Source organism: Lynx rufus, unplaced genomic scaffold (assembly GCF_022079265.1).
Source record: "Lynx rufus isolate CCGP_SWC_20201006 ecotype Redwood Valley unplaced genomic scaffold, mLynRuf1.p SCAF_9, whole genome shotgun sequence".
Lineage (NCBI taxonomy): Eukaryota > Metazoa > Chordata > Mammalia > Carnivora > Felidae > Lynx > Lynx rufus.
In genome coordinates, this window is record NW_025814897.1 from 109,770,697 (window position 1) to 109,779,749 (window position 9,053).

Consider the following 9,053-nt stretch of genomic DNA (forward strand, 5'->3'; position numbering starts at 1 on the left):
ATATACCAGGGGCAGCTACTGAGCACTGGCTGGTCACCAACTGGGAGCTGGGGAAGCTGACCTCAGTAGGAGCTGGTCCCTGGAAAACCATTCTGCATGAGGCAGCTACTCAAGGAAGCTGTGCCCATGAAGAATCTCATGTGGGAAAACTGCCAGCCCAAAAGCTGAGCCTTAGATGGGCAGAAGACATGAACAGACATTTCTCCAAAGAAGACATCCAGATGGCCAACAGACGCATGAAAAGATGCTCAACATCACTCATCATCAGGGAAATGCAAATCAAAACCACAACGAGATACTTCCTCACATCTGCCAGGATGGCTAAAATAGATGCTGACGCAGGGAAGCACCATCCTGGTGCTGCTGGAGAGTGAGTAGTTTCCCTATGGAGCTGACCAGACTCTTCCAGAAGTGCTGGTTGTTGGCAGTGTGTTCATCACCCTGAAGAAGTACGGTGGTTGAACTAAACCCATCCCAAGGAAAGGTTCTGTGGGGGGCTTTGAGCTCTCAGGCAACATGTGTCTGTTAAGAGCTACTGATGGGGAAAAGATCAGCACTGTGGCGAGCTCCAAGGACGTGAGCAGGTTTCAGACGACTTACTCAAACCTATTGAGAGCTAACATGGATGGGCTGAAGAAGAGGGACAAAAAAAGCAAGAATAAGACGAGCTAAGAAGCACAGGGAAGGAATTCCTGTTCTCACCAGCTCACCACCAAATTACTTTTCTTCTTTGGTTCTTACTTTCGGCCACAAAGCTAGGTTTCTGGTTCCCCTATAATAACGTTTCATGTGAGATTAGGGTCATTTTGGATGGAAGAAAGGCTGCAGTGTTTTCAGGGTAGTTGTAAGAAGCCAAGTCTATTTTAGAATTGGCTACTTGGTTGTATATCCTGGGATTACAAAGTCTCTGTAGCTGTCTGTGTGAAAGACAAGGGATCATTAAACCTATATTTATCTTCAAAAAAAAAAAGGGAAAAAAAGAATGGCTAAAATAAAAACTCAGGAAACAACAAGAGTCGCTGAAAACCTGGAGAAAAAGGAACTCTCATGCGTTATTGGGAATGCAAACTGGTGCAGCCACTATGGAAGACAGAATGGAGTTTCCTCAAAAAACTAAAAAGAAAACTACCGTATGATCCAGGAATGACACTACTGGGTATTTACCCAAAGAATAGGAAAACACTAATTTGAAGGGTTATATGCACCCCTATGTTTATTGCAGCATTGTATACAGTAACCAAGTTATGGAAGCAGCCCAAGTGTCCAGCGATAGATAAATGGATAAAAAAGATGTGGTATATATCCACGGTGGAATATTATTCGGCCATAAAAAAGAATGAAATCTTGGCATTTGCAACAACCTGGATGGGTCTAGAGAGTCTAATGCTAAGTGAAATAAGCCAGTCAGCCATACTATACGGTGTAATTTAAGAAATGAAATAAACGAACAAAGAAAAAAAAAGAGACAAACCCAAAAAACAGACTCTTATCTACGGAGAACAAACTGGTGGTTACCAGAGGGGGAGTGGGGTGGGGAGGGGAATGGGTGAAATAGGTGAAGAGGATTAAGAGTACACTTCTCTTGATGAGCATTAATATATGGAACTGTTGAATCACTATATTGTACACCTGAAGCTAATATAATGCTGTGTGTTATCTACACTGGTAAAAAAAAACAAAAAACAAAACCCCAAAAAAACAAAAAACAAAACAAAACAAAAGCTCAGCACTAGAGAAAGGGCAGGGGAGGCGCACCAGAACCTGGAGAACCCTTTCTTCCTTTGGTGACTTTTCAGCGCCCTCTATTGGTAAGGACAGGACTTCCAGCAAGATGGGCTAATAAAACAATGGAGATAGTAGATGGCAGGGCTGGGTAGTACCAGTCAGATCCTGCAGTCAAAGAGGGAAGACCCACCAGTGGAATAGGACCCTCAAGTAGGCTGCTCCTTGGTTTTACAACTCTAGACCTCAGACACGGTAGTAGAAATAAAGTTACATTTTAAAGTTACCTTTTGAAGCACTGCTCTTTCAATGCAAAATGTTTCAGTATTTGATGACTTAAAATCTGCTGAAAGGACAGTGATCTATTTTGCCTACGGAGATAAAACTGGGAATTTGCAAAGGACACCACAGTTACAGTAAGAACACAATGGGTGGTTGGCGGGACCTGCTTACAGGTAGAGATCATGCCAAGATGATTTTTCAGCTAAAGCAGATGAAAAACACCCCAACGCCCTTCAGATGAAATCAAGGTTGATGATTCACTGGGAGACATTAGCGTCTCTGTTCTAGATTTTATGCCAAAGACATCATATATGTCTTTCTTGTATGTCCGCATTCACTTAACTGGGAAGAGTGAAGAAGGAGCTAGACCATGATGACTAATGTGGAGGACAAAGGCAAAATACATACGGAAAAAATTAAACTTCCTTTTAACTTACAGCACATTGACAAGTCATTGAGACAGGCAGAGTGAACTTCCTCTAGGAACTCAGTTGCCTCCATGTTAATACTTTGCCAAGGGCAAAAGGCAATCTTGGCTTAACATTAGCCAGCCCTCCATGATCCTCTAAGTCTCCTTCAACATGTAAAAGTTCCTTCAGAAACTACCTTTATGTCTACCCCTCAAGATATATGTTAGCAATCATCCTCCAAGCATATGGCCCACTGATGTACATCTGAAGGGTCTCATGACCAAGGTTTTATTAGACAGTAATAAATGACCTTTTCTTACCAACAGCTAGCCCCTCGAGGTCCTGGAAACCTTGCTTCCAAATTCCTTAGAGACTTCTGCTAACCCTAACCCCCTCCCAACTTGAAAGTATATAATCAATCGCTCCTCACAACCCCAGTGCAGCTCTGTGTGCCCACAGGTCCCGTCCCCATGCTTTAATAAAACCACCTTTTTGCCCCGAAGACATCTCAAGAATTCTTTCTTGACCGTTCAGTCCCAAATCCCAACATTTCACATCAATGACCATTTGAAATCAGATTTAAAAACACACAACAAAACCCTTACAACATCTTTAGGAAGCGCAGACATTAAGGAGGAAGTCCCTGACTTGTCTTACAACTTTAGTTTTCTTTTTAACACATCTGAAAGACATCAGCACCACTAGAAAGCCTTCTCATTTTAGTCTTGGAGAGCAACAAGATATGGTTCTTCTGTCTCCAGAATCTGCATTCTCTGAGTTACCTTCTACATGTACAAAGTCTATGTCTTTTTTTTTTTTTCAACGTTTATTTATTTTTGGGACAGAGAGAGACAGAGCATGAACGGGGGAGGGGCAGAGAGAGAGGGAGACACAGAATCGGAAACAGGCTCCAGGCTCTGAGCCATCAGCCCAGAGCCCGACGCGGGGCTCGAACTCACGGACCGCAAGATCGTGACCTGGCTGAAGTCGGACGCTTAACCGACTGCGCCACCCAGGCGCCCCACAAAGTCTATGTCTTGATACAAAGATTTTCATTTTATTGCCTTTGGAAAAAGAGAATGCAGCTATGGGAAGATGGTAAAGTTATTGCCATAATATGTCCACAGCATACTGAATAGAGCGTTTTTGTATGTAGACTAATGAATCTTGAATTATGGAAGTAATACATGAATGGGGAGCTAACCCAGATTTCTTGAATGAATGAATAACAATGGATGCAAGGGTGACTTTCCCTTTCTACTCTCTGTACTTTTGCTGTTTTTGTACAGTTTATTCTCCTGTGTCATTTGTGTAATTAAAAATAAATAAAGTGCTCACTTTGGCAGCACATATACTAAAATTGGAACGATACAGAGAAGATTAGCATGGCTCCTGGATGGCATGCAAATTCGTGAAGCGTTCCATATTTAAATAAATAAATAAATAATATCGGGGGCGCCTGGATGGCTCAATCAAAAAAGCATGCCACTCTTGATCTCAGGGTTGTGAGTTTGAGCCCCATGTTGCATATAGAGATCACTAAAAAAATGAATACATGAATTAAAAAAACTAAACAAAAATCAAACCAAGAACATTTTCTTTCAAAAAAATTTTTTTAATGTTTATTTATTTTTGAGAGAAAGAGAGAGAGAGAGAGAGAGTACAAGCAGGGGAGGGGCAGAGAGAGAGAGAGAGGGAGAGGGAGACACAGAATCTGAAACAGAATCCAGGCTCTGAGCTGTCAGCACAGAGCCCGACACGGGGCTCAAACTCACGAACCATGAAATCATGACCTGAGCCAAAGTCAGACACCTAACCGACTGAGCCATCCAGAAGCCCCGATAACATTTCATTTTTTTAATCATAAAAATAATATTTTTATACTGTAATTAAAACCCTGTGTATGTTTCTGATACAAAATGTTATCTAGACTGCAGACATGTGGAACATAGAACAGCTAGCTTAAGTGCTTAAACTATGAAAATTCTAAAAAGAAAACAGGACATAATTTTGATCTTAGGGATGATTATCTTTTTGCAAATTACTACTGAAGTATAACTGACATATGTGACATTAGTTTTAGATTGGGACAATTGAATAACACTTGCAATGGATTAAAGCCCATCGAATGTGTTTAGAACCATGAGATCATAATAACATTTAAAAAATAAGTGGCCAGGGGTGCCTGGGTGGCTCAGTCGGTTAAGTGACTGACTCTTGATTTTGGCTCAGGTCATGTCTCACAGCTGGAGCCCCAAGTAGGGCTCTGGGCTGACAGTGGAGCCTGCTTGGGGTTCTCTCTCTCCCTCTCTCTCTGTCCCTCCCCGTGCTCATGCACACGCGTGCGCTCTCTCTCCCTCTCCCCCCAAAAAAAAAATAGCTGGCCACATTTGCAAGATGATAAGATGCCAATTCTTTATCCTAAAAACTGGTAAGTAAAAGATTTAAGCATTGGGGCACCTGGGTGGGTTGATCAGTTAAACGTCCGACTCTCATTTCAGCTCAGGTCATGATCTCATGGTTCATGAGTTCAAGCCCTGCGTTGGGCTCTGTACTGACAGTGTAGAGCCTGCTTAGGATTCTCTCTCCCTCTTTTTCTGCCCCTCCCTTGCTTGTGCTTTCTCTCTCCCAAAGTAAATAAATCAACTTAAAAAAAGACTTAAGCATTTATTTTGCCTTGCTTATATAATATGTACCACTGGGTAACCAAAAAGCGTGGCCTTGAGGTTTTCTTCTGCATCAGACTTTGCCCTTGTTCCTCTGAGGCATCTTGGAACAGGGTTTTAGATTAGGTCTGGAGTCAGTGAGCAAAGGTCGGGATCAGACATGAAGAGAGCAAGCATTCCCTTGTAAGGGTAACACACACTTCAGTGGACATGGGATATGGAGGTTCAGGATACTTGGCATTCTCTGATTTCTTTAAAATATTGTCATTTGAATTCTTGGGGTTCCCAAACTTTCCCAATCAATGCCCTAAATTTCACACAAAAGATCCGGATATAGTATGAATTCAATTTATTTGTTATGACCCTATCTTCAGCTGCACTAACCCTGTAGCTACTGGGGTAAAAAATTCTTTTGGGGCGCCTGGGTGGCGCAGCCGGTTGAGCGTCCAACTTCAGCCAGGTCACGATCTCGCGGTCCGTGAGTTCGAGCCCCGCGTCAGGCTCTGGGCTGATGGCTCAGAGCCTGGAGCCTGTTTCCGATTCTGTGTCTCCCTCTCTCTCTGCCCCTCCCCCATTCATGCTCTGTCTCTCTCTGTCCCAAAATAAATAAACGTTGAAAAAAAAATTTAAAAAAAAAATTCTTTTAAGCTACGCATGAGAACTACTTGGTGCTTTGTGGTTTCAGCCAAGAATTTAATGCCCTGAACTTTTCATTTTCTTTTTCTTTTTTCAGTTGTTTTTAAGTTTATTTATTTTTGAGAGAGAGAGAGGAGAGAGAGACACAGAATCTGAAGCAGGCTCCAGGCTCCAAGCTGTCAGCACAGAGCCCGATGGGGGGCTCAAACTCACAAACCATGAGATCATGACCTGAGCCAAAGTCAGACACTTAACTGACTGAGCCACCCAGGTGCCCCAATGAACTTTTCATTTTCTTTAAGCTCTCCAGTCCAGTCAAAAGCATTTGGCTCCTTCCCACAAGATATTTATTTGTTTTTTATTTTTTCAAAAAGATATTTATTTATTAATTACAAAAAAAAAGGAACATACAGTGGAGAAACCCAACGGACACTGTTTTACCTAAGCAGTCAAGGTTTGATTCACCAATAATAAAACATATCGACATCAGTTACTCAAAATCCCCCTCCAGAAAGAAAGACGCATAAGCCTTGATGGACCTTTTTAAATTTTAAACACAACATACGCAATATGAGTGTGATGCTCTGAATTATTTACCAGGTGTGGTAGGCAAAACCATGCCTCCCCACAAGTTATCTACATCCTAATCCCCAGAGCCTGTGAATATGTTACCTTAGATGGCAAAAGGGATTTTGCAGCTGTGATTAAACATAGGATCTTTAGATGGGGAGACTATACTGGATTTTCTGGGCAGACCTAATGTAATCACAAAGGTCCTTATAAATGATACGGGGAGGCAGTAGTGTGGGTCAGAGAGACTGATGGAGATGCTCTCCTGCTTGCTTTGAAGATGGAGGAAGAGGCCACATGCCAAACCTCTATCACCTCCTCCCCCATCCTCATCTCAGCTAATGAGTCTGTTTCCCACTTCCTTGGCAAAATGGAGGCAGTCGGAATTTCCACCCATCATTGCCACATATACCACCCGCCAGCACCTGCTCTGCTTGTTCTCTGAACCAGCCAAGCTCCTGTCCAAAGCCAATCCCCTACTTGTCCTCCACTTTCTATCTGCTCTCATCTCCTCAAGGACTCTGCTCTAGCAAGTCCCTCCTCTCTCCTCTAGCGATGTTTGCTCCCTACTGGGTCTTTTCTATCAGTATACAGGCATGTAGTTAATTCCTCCCCTCTTAGAAGCATATAAACATTATCTTGATCTTACTTCCCTTGGCAACTACCACTCATACTTTTGTTCCTTTTTGCAGAAAAAAAAGCCTGTTGATACTCCTTATCTCCAATTTCTCCACTTCAATTCCCTCCTAAACCCATCCCAACCTGTCTCTCAGCTTGGCCATCCATGGAAAAACTCATCCATGACATCCAAGTCTTAAATTCTTAGTTCTCATCTATTGACCTCAACTATTCTTATTTCAAAATTGACCTGACAGACTACTCTCTCCTTGTGGAAATCTTTTTTGCACTTGACCTTCTAGGACATATTCCTTTGCTCTTCCTCCTGTGTCAGTGGTCTCTCTCAGTCTCCCTCTCCTCCCTGATCTCTTCAGGCTTCTGGATTTGGACTCCTCTCTTTTCTAACGTACTCACTCCAGATTTGTGGTGTTAAGCACCATTTATATACCAAGGTCTCCTCCCAAATTTATATCCAATTCAGACCTCAATCTTTAACCCCATATCTACTTTCCAACTTCCCCCTCAACATCTCTCTTTCTTGTTATAAGCAGTGAAGAATTGAGGATATTTGTTGCCACAGTTTAACATGGACTACCGTTAGGGCTCCTAACTTGTCAACAAGTCCTCTCTACCACTTTATTTAAAATTGCAACCCTGATTTTCCCAGTCCGACTAACTTGCTCTACATTTTTTTCCCATAAACATAACATCTAATTTTGTTATTCATGATGTCGGTTGTTAGGTCTCTGTCCCCACTAGACTGTAAGCTCCACAAAAGGAGAGACCAGTAGTTTGTATACTAATGTATCCCAAATGTCTTGAACAGGATCTAGCATGAAAGGTTTGTTGAATGAATGAATTACATTATCCTATTTGTATAAATGACAAGTTTCCCCCCCGTGAATATCAATGGGAATCTCTCTGTATCCATAACATCTAGTACTTTTAGACTGACACTTTGCTCTTTTTATGCGATTCCTCCCCTCCTCCAGGACATGCATGCTTTTTCAACCTATGAGCTTTTACATGTAAATAAAGGCTGATCCTTATTTCGGAAATTGTGATACTGTATCTTTTAATATTTTTCCCATTGCATTTTTTTCTAATTTCATCATTGGGAATGCCAATTACCTTATGTTAGATTTCATTTATGAATCTTCTACTTCGATTACCTTTTCTATAATCATTTTACAGTGTTGTTCCCTCCTATAATGTTTTGGCTCAGAAACAGGCAACTTAATTCAAGCTAATGAACCACTGGGAAAGATGTGTAGGGGAGACTATCTTCAGTCTTTCAGGGGCTTCAGTCTTTGATGAAGAAATGCCATCAGTCCATGGTCACCCAGTGTAGATGGCAAGGAAGTTTAAATCGCTTGACCTAACTCCTTCACCCTTTCATTCTTTTGTGAATTATTCCTGTTGGCCACATCACCTGGCAAAAAATGGGCAAAGGAGCCCATCCATACCATCATAGAGCCCACCATCCCAGGGCATGGAGCAAGCTGGAGAAGATGGCAAATGGATCTGGAGGTGCAAAGGGAAAATATCTAGTATCAGATATTCTTTGGGGGGTGGGGGGAAGTTCCTTCTCCTCTAAGAAAGAGATCCAGGAATGGAAGGACCTGTTCTCTCTTTCTCCTCTGGGTGTTATATCCGGATACATGGCTTGGAACCTCTGAAGTCAACTTCTTCCTTTCAAAAGATGCATCGACTGGCCCTCCTCTGGATTTCTCGGTTTGTGAGATATTACATTTAATTATTCTAAGCCACTTTTTGAGTTCTCTTTCACTCACAGCTTATTGCATGATAAATGGATGATGGTGAGCTGCCTGGAGTGGCATTCTAACTACTAATGAATAAATTTCTTTGGATTCAAATTTTTCTATTTATGAGTGGTGCCTGTAAAGCCTAATAATAAAAATTCAGATGGGGTGCCTGGGTGGCTCAGTCGGTTGGGCGTCCGACTTCAGCTCAGGTCATGGTTTTGTGGTGTGTGGGTTCGAGCCCCGTGTCAGGCTCTGTCCAGCTCAGAGCCTGGAGACTGCTTCAGATTCTCTCTCTCTCTCTCTCTCTCTCTGCCCTTCTCCTGATTGTGCTCTGTCTCTCTGTCTCTCTGTCTCTCTCTCTCAAATAATGAACATTAAAAAGA

The 9,053-nt window shown here is 42.2% G+C and overlaps 1 pseudogene; it reads left to right on the forward strand.

Annotated features, from left to right (window-relative positions):
- The first annotated feature begins 3,744 nt into the window (after positions 1–3,744).
- LOC124506514 (uncharacterized) lies at positions 3,745–3,845 on the forward strand (annotated as a pseudogene).
- The last annotated feature ends 5,208 nt before the right edge of the window (positions 3,846–9,053 follow it).